Source organism: Fundulus heteroclitus, chromosome 21, assembly GCF_011125445.2.
Source record: "Fundulus heteroclitus isolate FHET01 chromosome 21, MU-UCD_Fhet_4.1, whole genome shotgun sequence".
Taxonomy (NCBI): domain Eukaryota; kingdom Metazoa; phylum Chordata; class Actinopteri; order Cyprinodontiformes; family Fundulidae; genus Fundulus; species Fundulus heteroclitus.
The window spans coordinates 27796176-27811615 of NC_046381.1; the positions used below are offsets into that span (position 1 = coordinate 27796176).

General features: G+C 42.0%; 1 protein-coding gene across 10 annotated transcripts in view; it reads right to left on the minus strand.

Moving 5' to 3' along the window:
- The window catches only part of LOC105932148 (microtubule-associated protein 4), a 145970-nt gene extending 136581 nt beyond the window's left edge, over positions 1-9389 (minus strand). For all 10 annotated transcript variants that reach the window (XM_036125073.1, XM_036125078.1, XM_036125075.1 and 7 more), the window contains exon 1: positions 9271-9389. The gene's annotated coding sequence lies outside the window, so the exon portion shown is untranslated. The remainder of the gene's footprint in view (positions 1-9270) is intronic.
- Positions 9390-15440: the final 6051 nt, after the last annotated feature.

Consider the following 15440-nt stretch of genomic DNA (forward strand, 5'->3'; position numbering starts at 1 on the left):
GTCTTTTGTCACATCATCAATAAACACAAGTGATCCAGTGCCTTTGGAAGCCATGCATGCCCATACCATCACACTGCCTCCACCATGTTTTACAGAAGATGTGGTGTGCTTTGGACCAAGACCTGTTCAAATTCTTCTCCAAACTTTCTTCTTCCCTTCATTCTTTTACAGGTTGATCTTTGTCTCATCACCAGGATTCTTCAGGTGTTTTTTTTTTTGGCAAAGTCAATTCGTGCCTTTCTGTTTTTGAGGCTGATTTATGGTTTGGGAAGGATTCTGCAATCACCCACCACTATTGTCTTTCGTGGATGTCCAGGCCTCTGAGTTCACAGCTCACCAGTGCACTCTGCTCTTCTCAGAATGTACCAAACTGTTGATTTGGCCACTCCTAACATTTCTGCCCTCTCTCTCTCCGATGGATTTCTTCTTTTTTTACTCAGCGTCAGGATGGTCTGTTTCACTTCCACGGAGAGCTCCTTTGACCGCATGTGTGTTCTCAGCAACAGCTTCCAAATGCAAACCCCACACCTGGAATCAACTCCAGACCTTTTAACTGCTTAATTGATGACAGGTTAACGATGGAAGAGTTCATGCTGCCTTGTTATTTATTTAGCAGTCTTCTGAGTCAATTGTCTAATTACTTTGGTCCCATGGAAAAGAGGCGGCTACATATTAATATTGGCTATCACTATATTTTGATATAGGTGCATCTATATAGCGTATTGCCGGAGCAATTGCTCATGTAACAGTCCAACAGATTTGTCAACATTAATTATTGTGTTTTTGAGTTGTTTGCGAAAACTTGCTGATTCTGACTCTGATGGTTCTGACAGCAGTCTTTGTCGGACTAAGCTCAAGATTTCCTCAATATAGCCATTGCTAACCAGCGGAGAAGCTAATCAACAATGGATTTCCTGAGCTGTCCAATTCCTAGACAGAGACTGGGAGAAAGTACCGAACTGTCCTTGAAGGGACTATCCTGCTAGAGCTCAGACGACCCTAAAAGGAACACAATCTTTCCTGAGACACGCCTCTAACGCTGGAAAAAAAGCCACAACAGACAGTTGCACCAGGATGTAAAGAGGGACATATTAGAGAAACACCTGATGAACTGTGAGCAGCAGACAACAGGAAGCCACCATTCATCAGAAGGGTGTGTTACTTCAGGTCAGGGATTCTCAGGTCAGTAAAATTGTCATTCCACAGCCAGAGAACAATTCAGAATCTCTCAGAGCCACTCTGGGAACCTGCTTGTTTGTTTAAATACTTCCTCACTCTTTTCCTTACTAGACTCCCCTTCCTATTCACCTTCCTTCCCTCCTTAAGACTCATTTTCCATCCTTACAACTCATTTTATGAGCATGGCAAACAGTTGCTAAGTTCCAGTAAATATTTTCTCATTAAGCAAACTTTAGACAGCATGATGCTGACACCACAATTTTTCATGATCAATATCATGTATGCTTTTATATAAAAAAAAATAGAAACATTCATTAATGTATGGAATGTTTGTAATTTATGTTTAACATTTGTTAGTCCATGTATTGAAATCAAAATAAAAGGAATGTTATAAACACATGGTAAAGTAAAGCTTATTGCACAGAATATTTTTACCCTTTTTTCCACTAGCAACAAGTGGGGAAGAGGCAGCATTCCTTTAGTCCAGGGGTTCCCAAACTTTTTTAGCCGCGCACCCCCTTCCATGTCCCAGCCGGGTTGACGCACCCCCAAGATTGATTGATTGATATTTTTTCTTCTCCAAGATCCATTGCAATTCTCTCCTCTGTTGCCTCCAATTTCTCTCTCACTCTCTTCCTCTCCTCTTTAATGACTAACTTTCACCTTAGATGTTTTACCTGTTTCCATGATTTCAGCCTATTGAGCATATTTGCGAGAACTATTGAAGCACAGACCACAAGCCATATGCGCATATACAGCACAATGCAGATTTTTCCATCTTAAAATGAAGTGTAGAAGAAGATTTCTTCTAAATAAATACAGTTTATTAACATTTTCGTGTTAATAATGTATCGTTCTGTTATGACACCCAAGCACCAGACGAGGTTTTGCTGCCAACACTTTATTTTACGACGAACAGGACAGGACAGCTTTCACTCCGCCAGTCCCCCGAATCACAACTCCTCTCCCCGGAAGCCACACATTTCTTCCGGTATGACCGCAAAGTAATCCGATTTAAAGGAACAGTAAGTGTGCAACAGCATTTAGCAATAAAGTCTAATAAGGATCATTACAATACATTTTTATATATTGATTAAATTAACAGCTTTTTGAGCTTTACAAAAGAAATGCTTATTTACACATCTTTATTGTGTGTGTGTGTGTGGGTGGGGGGGGGGGGGGGGAACACAGTCAGACGCCATTATAGTTTTCGCCTTGCGCACCCCCTAGTGGCAGCTCGCGCACCCCACCACACTTTGGGAAACCCTGCTTTAGTCTATGCTCCATATAGTCAAAAAAAAACTCTGGTCATACCAGCATGTATTTAAAAAGGGGGTTTCAACGGTCGGCACGTTTTGAAAGAAATAATTTAGAAAAATATGTTTAAACTTTGGGTTTTTACAACCCAAGACCCTATGCACCTGAAAATGTTTTTTGATTAAAATGGAAAAGCTCTGTTGGGTTCCAGAGTGGAAAACATACCTGGCTCCATCCGATTACCCTTTGTGATTAAGGACTCCTTGATAGAGGGAATTTTTTATCGATCTGATACCAAGTAAATACAGGTTATATTTAAGTTTGATGCATCATGAAACTGTTGACCTTTTGGTCTTCTTGTGATTTTTACTTTATTACAATTGAATAATGTTTTGTTTATAGCAGGTTTTTTCTAATTCAAATTAAATCTTGCAATCCTTATGTCATTTTGTTTGTGTTGTGTGCACTTGCATGTAGCTTTAATTCTATAAATTTCCTCGTCGTGGGATAAATGAAGGATTATCTAATGTCATCTTAGATAACACTTTAATGGGATAAATGTACTGGGTTCTTTCAAGGTATTCTGGGCTCCAGTAACAAACGACATATCTACTTTTAAAGTAACTGCTGCTGAAGATGACCACTCTTATCTACCTGGGTATTCTCTCGAGGTCTGAAACGCCTCTGTCAATTACGGCTGGCTGTGGGTTGAGGGTCTGTCGGGCCAGACAATGAGCGAAGTTTCGTCTCATCTCTGTAGGTTGACGTTTTCTTGCTCATGATTTTTCATCTGCTTATATAAATTTGTTGTATTTCCACTGCATTTAACTGCCTTTTTACAAACCATACAGCTTGCCGTTGTTTCATTTACAGCATTAAAATATAGGCAAACGGCACTTCTTTTCCTCTCCATGTTTTTTCTGCTCTCGTGGTCTCTCTCTTTCTCAGAGTCTGAGCAGCAGCAGCGCGTTTTTTTGCGTGTCGAGTGGAGAGAGAGCTGAGCCACGTATGGGTGCAAGACGGTGACGAGAGGGGAGGAGCAGTAAATGCTGTGACACAGACAGGGAGACTTTGGTGTATCTGTTGCAGTCAGTGTGTGCTGGAGAGAATAAAAATTATCAATCTTTTTAAAAGAGTATTGTTTAATATTAATACCAGCGTTGGTCTCGATATTATCGATACTAGGCTCGATACACCCACCTCTACTCCTTAGTCAAATCAGAAGTGCATCAGTGGTCGCCATAAGTGCAGTCAGTAAAGAAGGAGGTAGGAAAAGTAGCCTGTATGCTTCCTCCCGCGTCTAGTTTAGCCTAGCAACCTCACGACATCCCTTACCCGCACTAAAGAGCCTTAAGGTATCCCAGAATCCTTCGAGTGACATGACGTAAATACACAGCCCGCCTCATGGAAATCACCGTAAATGGCCGGAGAGAACAGAGTGCACACTTTGTAGTTCCTTTTCGGAAGGCTGAGTGGACTGGGATTTGACTCTCGTCATCCATGTGCGTTTCAGTCACGTAATGACTTTGGAGTTAAAGGCCGTCTGAAATCGGCACAGACGTCCAAAGCTCCTTTCCTCGCCATGATACCATTTTTACTGTTGACTCCATGAAAGGTTACTAAACAGGAGCTAGGGGCAGGAGCCAGGAGCTATTATTAAAGGGGAATTCGGATGGAACCCCAGTCTCTGTAGTCGCACATGAACAGTATGACTTAGTGGTGGTGCCTTTTTAAGCGCATGTTGTTGAGTTTCAAAGAGCATACCCCCTACTTGTGGCAAGGTGGGGAAATTACACCATTTCTACCAGAGTTCCTCACACAGAGATCAGGAAACAACCCTGTTTTTATTGGATGTTTGTTGTGTGAATAGGGCCTCCGTTGATCTTAATGCACTTTCCCAACTCCTTCAGACATTCAACAGGGAAATATGTAAACCAGATTGATAACAGCAGCTAATATTTTCCCCCCTGAGGTCAAGCAGTGCAATGTGTAGTAAGACAGAGCCCCATGTCAGACTCTGCTCAGTCTCGCCCGTTATGTTCAATATTATTGGTTTTGTACACCAACATGAACTAAGGCCAAATGACTGTTAAAGTTGTCAGAAGTCCAGATATCATCCTGACTGAAATGCTGTGGTGGGACCGTAGGACAACTGTGGAGAGAAAAATCTTACAGGCCTCAATGAATTGAAAGAGTTGGTAGAGAAAAATGTGGATGAAACTGTATTGCAACCAGAGAATGATGATGTCACACACATCAGGATACCGTAAATTTATTGCCACTAAACATGGTTTTATGAGCAACAACTCATTTCTACACTTGATCATTGTTTAGTTAAATAAATAAATGACATGCTGCAACATAATGTTTAAATTATGTAAGGTTACAGATACCGTCATTTTAGGCCTGATCGGGACCAGATGATGTTGATATGAGAAAACGTATAAGTGGGCACAAACAGACAAAGAACAACTAATCTGCAGAGAAAAAGAAAAGTGCATATCTAAAGATGTGACATCCATTTCTTCACATCCTGTCTTTTAAATCCTTTTTTATTTACTTTGCTGGACTTCCTGGAAGAGAATACCAAGCCTGCCGAGAGAGAGAGAGCGCGAGAGAGATATAAATAAAACAGCAGAGATTAAAAAAAAATAACATTAAGAAATCCACTAAAATCAGGATGTATATGGAACTAAAAATGCTACATTGATGCAAATCTGATTTGTATGGACTACAGCTTTTTTTTTTTTTTTTTTTATGTCCTACACTCAATCATATACCCAGGTAAAAATGTAACTAAGATTTGGCGCGGAGGTGTGTGTGTGTGTGTATCAATTGCTGTTTTGATTCCCAGGAAGTAACACGAAGAATCACGCATTTAGGAAAAGGAAGCCAAGTGTCTGAACCAAAGCCAGAGCACTTATCTGGCATTAGGAGAACATTGGTCCCTGACAATCCCACAGGCTCAGTATTTTCCTGATTTTAACACAAAGATACGCCTCTAGTCTAATTTGTCCCATTAAAGACCAGCCATGCATCTCTGCAGTATAAACAACTCACACATGTACCGGTGCCAGCTACACCTGCGGATTGAATGTGGGTAAACTGGTTCTCCTGATCCAGTTTAGCTTCACTCAAGGGTCTGCACTGAGATTTCAGGAATCAAACAATTTTTGATCCACATCTAGGTCAGGCCCCAGGGTCCAAATAATTCAGTATTTACCAATGACTCGCTGGGGAAAGAAGCGACCTTTGAGCCAGGTTGCTCCAAGAATGAGACCATAGATTTCCCCTCCCCCCGTATTTCTGGCTTGCAACAAAATGATTAAACATCTAACCAGCAGCAGTGATATTCCTCTGACAAAAAAAATACATTTCTCAAGGTTACAGTTAGCCATTGCATCCAAACAGCCATGCTTGTTTGATGATTAACCCGATTTGGGATGTCTGTGGGTGTGTTCGGCCTTATCGAGCAGCATGCAAAGGCTGGCTTGCTTTGATCAGGGCACCAACAGGAAACCTTCTGAGACTAGTTTTGCATGTTGCATTGGTAATGGAAGCCAGAAGCTGGTTATTCTGCATCTACCATGCAGAGCAGTTTCCACAGAATCCAAAATGATAGCCAGGGCAGTGAAAACCGCAGCAGGTGCTGGCAGCCCGGCGACAGCGGCGCTGCTGCAGGGTCTGGAAAGTCAACTAAGGAGTAAAAAGGAGTCAGAAGGAAACAGATGTTCCTGCGGAAACATCAGACATCAGGGCTGCGGACTCTGATGCGGTAGATGTATCCATGCCAGTTGAATTTGGTTACATCGTATCACATTTTAATCACAAACCTGAGTATAGTTTACTAGAACTGGGTGTGATAATCCATCTTATAGTCGCGTATGAACTAGGAAGTGCATGTGGTTTCAGATCCCTGAGACGATGCTTTGTAAAACAACTGCCTCATATTGCCCCGTACTTAGCTCCGCCCACCGTCCCATAAACGCTGACTAGCTTCCCCATCCCTGCTGAGGAAAAGCATCCCCCTACCATGATGCAGTCGACACCATGCGTTACTGTGAGGGTGGTTTATTCCAGCTGACTTGCAGTGTTAGATTTCCTCCACACGCACACTTTTTGCATGAATGCTAAACAGGTCAGGATTTCTGAACAGAGCCCCTTCTTCCCCTGCATCACCCCAGGCAAACATAAAGGTCAGATTTGTGGCATACAACGCTGATAGTCCTCCAGCTAACATTCGCGCAACTGCCCCGTGGATCTCTGCAGCTCTGTCGTGGTCACCACAGCGCTCCTGGCTGCTTCTCCGTTTATTGCTTTAATTGCCCAGGCTGTACATTTAGGCATCTTGGTGGATTTGGATTTTTTTTCCATACTCTTGCAATTATCAGTAAACGACCAGTAAAAGTGATGCATTCAAACATTTTCCAGGACTTTCTCCAATCTCGTAAACGGACATTTCTTGTATCGCATCCACAGTGTTTCAGTTCATTATTATGAAACACGCTTTGGGCAATGCAGCCACAGCTACTTTTTTTATTTTTTTACTGTATTGAAAATGTCTTTGAAATGCTTCAAGGTTCATCAACTGCAGTACCATCTGATCAGCTGATAGACATACCTGTCAAAATAGGAGCCAGACCTAACCTAAGCAGTGATATAAGTTTACTCTTCAGTCCCTAGCAACGTTGGTGATTTCTCTGCACAGGCTGCAGAAAGGGAACTAAACCAGGGCATGCAGGTTTTATCCAGGCCCGTTCTTCTCACATTCATTTTGGATATCCCACAAATCCACTCTGTGCTGCCGTTGAATTTAGCAACTCTTGGGTTCGTCCCCAAAGTAAGCCCAACCAGTGCGGTGGACTTGCAGCAAAGCGAGCATCAACGTGATTTAGGGATGTGACTGGATCAGGTCCATAATGAATTCGCTGCCTCACATCAGTCCCAACTCTTATTTCCTAGTCTGTAATCTGGCTGGTGGGGGATTGGAGGAGTAATCTGGATGGCAGGAGTGAGGAAGGGAGGAGGAGTGGGACAATCCTCTCAGCTGTAATTCCTCTTTAGATCAATTCCTTTAGATAAATAGTGCAGGGATGCTGTCCTGCAGGTGGAAACTGGGCCCGTTTTACACAAGAAGCAGAGCTGCTGATGTTGTGTTGATGTATTGTATGGAGTAAAAACACTCCTGTGAAACTAAACTCAGAGAGAGAGAGAGAGAGAGAGAAAAAAAGATATATTCTACCATTATAAACACGTGTCTGGCACAACTGCAATTATGGCTCTCTGTCAGGGCGACCATGAGGCTGAAGAACAAACAACAAAAACTATATTTTTTTAACCAAAATAATTCTTTCAATAATCTTTTTTCAATTCATTTTTATGTCCAGAGAAAGGAACCTTGTTAGAAATCTGACCAACAATCAACGCACAGTGGTCAACACTGTCACTCATTTACCACAGAACACAAAACTTCTTGTGGAATAACATTTGGTCCACATGATTCGGAAGAACTAAATGGAACCCTTCCTACTTTTATTTTCTGCTCCCTCACCATACTCCTCTTTCCAAACAGTAGGAGTCCCCTATGTTGAGATAGTACCACTTCACCCCTGGACTAGACTGCTGCAGGACAGCAGAAGAAGACTATCAGGAGTTCATTCAAAAACACCAATCTTTTATCAGAACATTCAAATATGGAAACACAGATTAATTTAGACTTCATCCCAAAAACGACATCTAATCCATGTTACCCATGCACTCACGTGGGGTTATAAATATGGACCCACCGGTTAATCTTAACATTTTTTAAACATTTATTCCGTTTCCAAAAAGTAATGCTTTCTTGTCATTAGGACCATCCCCAACTTCACACACATCAAAAGGGACAACATATGCACCAGTCAAACCTGGACTGCCTTTTTTTTTTTACAGTGACTGCAGATGTTTCAAAACAGAACAACAACAACAACAACAAAAAACAATCTCGGACATGTTACTGAAATGTTAATCAAACATCTCAGGTATTATAACTTAAGATCAATATTTCCTGTTCATTAACATTTATGACTATATGCATGTGCTGTGTTTTGCTTAGTTAGTGGGACAGGTTTGTATCTGGCATGTATTTGAGGAGGAGGAGGAGCTTGCAGGGAGCCATTCATGCAAGAACCGCTACTGGTGTGGCACCAAAAGGCTTTAGTAAAGTTAAAAGCTTTCAATGATTCCAGCTCCTCAGACAGCGCCGGAAACAAAGACGGCTCTGCGCTAAAAACTCCAGAAAACACCTGAAGCGACGTCATCAGTTGGACACCAGCACGTCACAGATACTTCAACTTTTTAGTTCAGAGTTCCTCCTCGCCGTAGGCAAAGACTAGACTGTTTCCAGAGGGCTACCAACTTGCATAACTTCGCCCTGAACTCAAACTACACTGTGCTGCTTTGTACCGACGTCGGGAATCTCGCCTTCACCGGCAAGTCTCCAACGTGCCTTTCTCTTTCACGGAGAAAAACGAAACCATCTATGCTGTGCCAGAAACGCCACTTTTACCAAAGTCGCCGAACGAGGCGGGGCACGCCCAGAGGTACAGCATCTTTATCCGGCGCCTGTCAGAAAGTAAAGGTTTCCGTGCAGCACCCGAAGGCAGCACTAACCTACACCCATCCACGGCCGCTGCGCTGTGATGCACGCCGCGAGATCCCACAGCCCAAATCACCGTCATTTCACTGCTGCAAACGCGCCAGCTGGCCGCACGCGACCTCCGGCCTCCGCGCGAATAGCGCGTGCTTACAGGCGCGTGGAGGAAAGATGAGTTTTGATTTTTGAGCCGGACTCACCGATAGTTGTTTGTTTTCTGACAGCTTTGTTAGGAAGTCTCCGAGCGTCGCTGTCACAGCTAACGATCCGCCCACCCCAGAGAGCGCACACACTCTGCGGGCCTAAAAATTCCGTGCGCTCCGCCCCGGAAAGGCTGTGCCTCCAATCACAAAACCTGCACGCTGATAGGCCCCGGTGTCATCCAATCGGGTCCCCATTTAACTCTGAGTGACCACGCTGCTGTCCAGCCACAGCCTCTGACTCCCGGGTCATCTCTTCCTTCTTGCCAGATGCACTTTTGACAGACACCGTGCGTGTACAATGAAGCACTTTGACTCCTTTTACGGGACCCCGCAGGTCCAATCGCCGGGAGGAACGCCTTTGGAAGCGGCCACGGCCCAGGAACACGCCCTAAACCCGCCCTGACATAGGAATGTCAACCGGGGTTGAAGGGAATTACATCCAGCGCAATAAACAGTGCCAGGATGGTACAACACTGCTTGGTGTAGCTTGCAGACCTTATTGTTTACAGCTTGCTGTGAAACAAATGTATTTTTTATGTTTCATGGAGCACTTAATCCAATAAAGGACATTAAATGGACTGGCTTGTTTTGTCACATCATAGTCAGTAAAATTGAAGCTAGTTGAAAATATGTCTGGCTGTTTATCATACTAATACTGCCGACTTTCTAATACTTGTGAAATATCTGGAAAACCAAATCAAAGTTGGAAAAGGCAAAGAAGATTGGTGTCTTTTAAAGTAGTTTTATACTGACATCTAGTGGTGAAGGACAAACTTACGTTCCAATACAACATACACCAGCATGCCACGATGAGACAGCATATTATACATAATATGTGGCTGCTCCCATTAAACAGCAGTGTGAACTTTAGGTGGAAGCAGGAGTCACTAGTGGATGATCATTAAGAGAGGTGATCACTTTTTCACAAGGGCCAGGTTGGTTTGAACAGCTTATAATTGAAATCATCATTTGAAAACGTAATTTTGTATTCATTCAGGTCATCTTTGTCTGATGTAAAAAATTGTTTGACGACGTGAAGCATTTAACTAGGACAACTATAAATACAAAAAAAAGATCTGCAAAAAAAAAAAATCAGTTTTGACGTTTTCATAAAGTTAATGAGCTTTTATTACATTGTAAAACTGCACTATACACTTTTTTTGTCTAATTTAATGCCTCCTACATTGTCAGATGTTGTTGGCAACCCTCAAAAAATGGATTGTGCCATTAGAATAATTGATTTTCTGTTTAAGCTGTTTATTCACAGTTGGTTCCATAAAAGTGAAGTAAATTTTGCAATTGTTGCATACGATTAATTGGAATCCGTCTTATGCAATGCTCAAAAGGAAATCTATAAGGGGGTTGGGTGAGGTAGGTAGGTAGGTAGATAGATAGATAGATAGATAGATAGATAGATAGATAGATAGATAGATAGATAGATAGATAGATAGATAGATAGATAGATAGATAGATAGATAGATAGATAGATAGATAGATAGATAGATAGATAGATAGATAGATCCTCACATTCGGTTATTACGGGTTCTTTAACAGCAGTGTGTGTTAATATAGCTTTATCAGGGAACCAATCACAGTGTGAGTTTCAAACAATGTCCTCTTTGCAGGAGTCAAGGTAGCAGCTCCAGAACAAGTGCAGGAAGATCCAGCCTGAGGCTCTCCAGGTCCAAGGTTCTTCATAAAGTCAGCATAAAACCTTCAGAGAGAAGGTCAGCGATCTTCATCTTATTGAGTCCAGCGCTGCAGACTGAACCCATTACATCCTGCTCCGTAACTCTGTCTGTTTTTCATGGCGACTACATTTTCGAACTCTTGTGGCTTGTAGAATTGTTCCTTTAATTCTGACTTTCTTTGTCATTTCTAATGTTCTCCATGCATCATTCACGGGTTCCATCAGGTGTCTTTCTTCAACATAGAAGAAGCTTGAAGGAACAATTTGAGCTCCTTTCTATTTTTTTTTCTTCAGTCAGTTCTTTGACATCAGGGCTAACTCTTTACTACACTGCGATAAGCTGAAAGGGCTTAAAATACAGAAGCTGACCCAGTTTAGCTCCAGATTCTCAGGTCAAACTGTCTGAAAGAAGAAATGTCATCTGGTTCCTTCAAATATTCCAGCCAGGGGAAACACCCATGAAGGCTTTAGTAGTAAATCAAGAGGTTGTGACCCATGACTGTCATCGGTTCTCCAGCTGAGTTTCCTACATTTGATCCCAACTTCCATCATTGTTTCATTGTTGAGCCCAAAGAGGTCCCAGAGATAATCTTTCTCTGGCAAAGATTCTGCTTCTTCTTCGGCACCAAAGGAAACAAGTCCATCCTGGACTTACAGACGTTGTGAGAAAATTAGTTTGAAGTCAAAGAAAGAAACAAGCACCTCTGTTTTTTTCTATTTTGTGCTCTATATATATATTAAATGATTTAAATAGAACCTCTCTGACAGGTGAGAGATCTCAAAAAGCAACACATCATTTACACAAAATTCAACACAGGTGAAAAGGCTTTCATCTATAATAGTCTGCAAAGGGTTATAAAGCCATAATCCACAACTGGAGAACCTGCAGCAGTGGTGAACCTTTCCAAGAGACATAAACTCAACCAAAATTGCCAGTTATAAAAACTTTTGATGTGAGTAGTTGCTGCTAAGCCTCTCACAACTAGTTCTTAGGTTATTCAATTCATTGTTGCCATAGGGCCAAGTTAGTTTGAGATCACTTTTTTCTATAATTGAATAAAATCATAATTGGAAAACCTCTTTTTGTATTTACTCAGGTTATCTGCTTGTCAAGAATCAATGCGATCTGCTGGGCTTCCGTAAATAGGAAACCTTTTGACCAATCTGTCTGTATGATTTGATAGAATTTGGATTTGTAAAGTGCCTTGAGATGACATGTGTTGTGAACTGGCGCTATGTAAATAAAATTGAATTGAATCTTTATCCAGCATAAAATTAGTTTGATAAGAAATTAATTTATTGTTCCACAATGGGGAGACTCGAGCGTGGCAGTGGCAAAGACACAGACAGTGTGTTAGGGTCTGATCTAGTAAACCCAAATTCAGCCACACACAGAGCCAAGTTTAACAGTTTTATTGAGGAATAATGAGTTCTGGGTGTGATGAACCAGAAGGCAGTACCAGACTGGAGATGGTGGAGGGTTTAAGTAGTGGGATTGGCAGGTGGACTGAGTCAGGCTTGATTGGAGATGGCAGGTGGTAGTGATCAGGCATGGAGGGACAACTGGGCTGGATGGGAGGCGGAAGACTCTAGAACTGTCCAAGGTGAGGCATGCAAAAAACTGAACCCTGACACAGCGTTACACACAATTTGTAGTAAGGAAAAAACAAGCTAAACTAATCTAACGTTAGCTCTAAAGTTCTAAAGTAACGAAGAATGAGCTTATCAGAAAGGCCAATATAGAACTAAAAATAAATCCTAGGATAAGTACAATTATTGATAATAAGGTATACTCATGTAAAAAAGATGAAATATAAGTAACCTTGTAGAAACACCAGCCTATTTACAAAACGATATGAAATAATATGCAATATGCATGATAGTACAGCAGCATTTCTAAGTAGCAAAGACATGTGCCTGCAATAGACTGGCGACCTGTCCAGGGTGTAACATGCCTCTCGCCCGTTGACAGCTGGAGATAGGCACCAGCACCTCTCACAACCCCACAAGGGATAGAAAATGGATGGATGGATGGATGGATGGATGGATGGATGGATGGATGGATGGATGGATGGATAAGACGTGCGTAAGTACCCCATAGCATCTCAGAGACAGGGTAAACGATTCATGATCAGATCTGAACCCGTGCAAGCATTAGCATGTTGTGAACACTTATTGAAGGCCAGATTTGAAGGCAGATTGTGTCACAACTATGCAAAAAAAGGCTATTCAGGTTGTCCAAAATTCTGCTGGGAGACAACTGGCTTGCTCAAACAGAAGGACTCATATACTCCCTGTTTTAAAGTCGCTACACTGGGTGCCAATCGGGTCTAGGTTGTATTTGCTCCATGCAGAATTTGGACTTAGTAGATACTTTCAAAAAGCAGGTAAAGATATTTTACTACAACAAGCTTTTAGTTAGACTTGAGCTATTGTGATCTGCATTATGGTTGTATGAGGTTCTGTTTTCTATATTGTACATTGCTGTGTGTTTTGTGGTGTTTAGCCTTCTTGTGAAGCACTTTATGACACGTTGTGAAAAACTCTACAGTGACTTTGTGTGTAAAACAGTGCACCACCTCATGTACTTTTACTGGAAGCTTTGTTCTAATGTTGATACAACTTCCATGGAAATGTTTTATAATTGTTTTGTAGAATCTGTCCTTGTATTTTGATCTGCTGGTTCAGAACACTTGTCGTCAAACAGAGGACTCAACTTTGGAGTGTTGTAAAGATTTACGGTTACATTATGGCTATAGCGTCCATTTAGGAACGCAGTAAACTGTATGAGGTGAGGTTACTGATAAAAGCTGGATCCGTCCGAATCATCCAACACTGTTGGCCGATGTTTCGCTCCCATCAGGCTGCAGACATACCTTGCCGTCATGCACAACTAAATGGGTCAGAAAGTCACCCATACCATCAGTTTTACATTTTTTTAAACTGTAATATTTAACTGTATGAATGTTGAGAGTGTGTTGGGTTTCTTCGTATGTCTTTACTGCCGGCTGTAGAATGGATTTCCCACTGGGATAATAAAGATGAATTGGATCTTAAATCTTGAAGCATGGCTGGCAGCATGAAGGGGGATGTTTCCCTCAGAGAAAAAGGAGAGAAAGACGAAGTGACAGCATTCGCTTCCAAACTTAAAAACACAAAAGTTTAAAAATGACCTCAATGTTTTACAACTCAGTTTACTGCTGATACAGAGAAGAAATTAAGATGTTCAAAAGCCCAGGAAAATGTACACTGACAGGGGGCAGAGCCTCAGGTGAGTCTGCTGAAGTCAGGTATCCGATCACGAGAAAAAGGTTCAGAGTCCATTTATGAGAAAACAGGATGTAGAGAAGAATTTGGATCAGAGTGAGTGTTAACTTCTGGTTTTCTTCAGTGGGTTTTGTGTCTGCGGATTGTGGGAGGACCCCGGACAGTTACTGGACCTGAATCACTGGGAAATAGCAAGTTCTGGTTTCTTTCGTAGATTGTGTGAAGTCCAGACAATGGAAGGTTGTGATCTAAAGGACGACAGAGCAGAACCTTCGGGATCCAGCTGTCCATCTCTGAGAAGTGACCGGTCCAAAGATTTCCTTCCAGACTTCAGTAAAGCACCTGGACTCTCAGTCACAGAGTAAGAAACCAATTTCTAACTGATCCGCGAGACTCCACAGGGACTTTACATGATGTTAACTGTTTTAGGTTTTAAAGAAACTCATCCAAAGGTAAAATCACAAAAAATACCTAAATGTCAGAAATTTGATGATATACCAATTTTAAGTATCAGTAAGTATCTGTAACACTAGCCCTGTATTTACTTACTAATGGATCAATACCAAAATATGGGTATATCTCTGGGCCCACTTCATATACCATAACAATGGTGTGACGACCCGGCCACGCCCTCTGGGGTCTGTAACTCAGAACAAAAAGGTCAACAGGTAAAAGCAACATAGGAGAACTTGGGTTGTGCCAGTTGCTCTAATGTTGTGTGTTATGGTCCATTCACATGTTCTGTTCTTTAATGACGACCAAATCAGCTCCTCATACCAGATTAACAGCTTTGGCTGTCATAAACAGGGACAGATGGACCCAGTATTCAGCCAGACAAGCGAAGGTTATGTAAAGGATAATTTATTAACAGAATGCAAAAAGAAAAACGGGCATCAAGCCAGAAACGGGACGACTGCGTCCAATAACCAAAAATAACCAAAAGCAGTCACAGACGAAACTATATACAAAAACAGGGGACAGGCTAACTCAGACAGTCCGGCAACATAATCGGATCAGGCAACGAAAACAGGCAGTCCGAACAGGCAGGGGTCAAGTAAAAGCAGGCAGGCAGTCAATACAAGCAGTGGTCAGGTAACACAGGTAGACAGTCCAGTCAGGTGGGAAAAAACAGGTTAATCAGGGGTCAGGCTGGCTCAGAAAATCCGTAGGCTAAATTGGGTCAGATCAACAGGTCAATAAGAAACAGGAC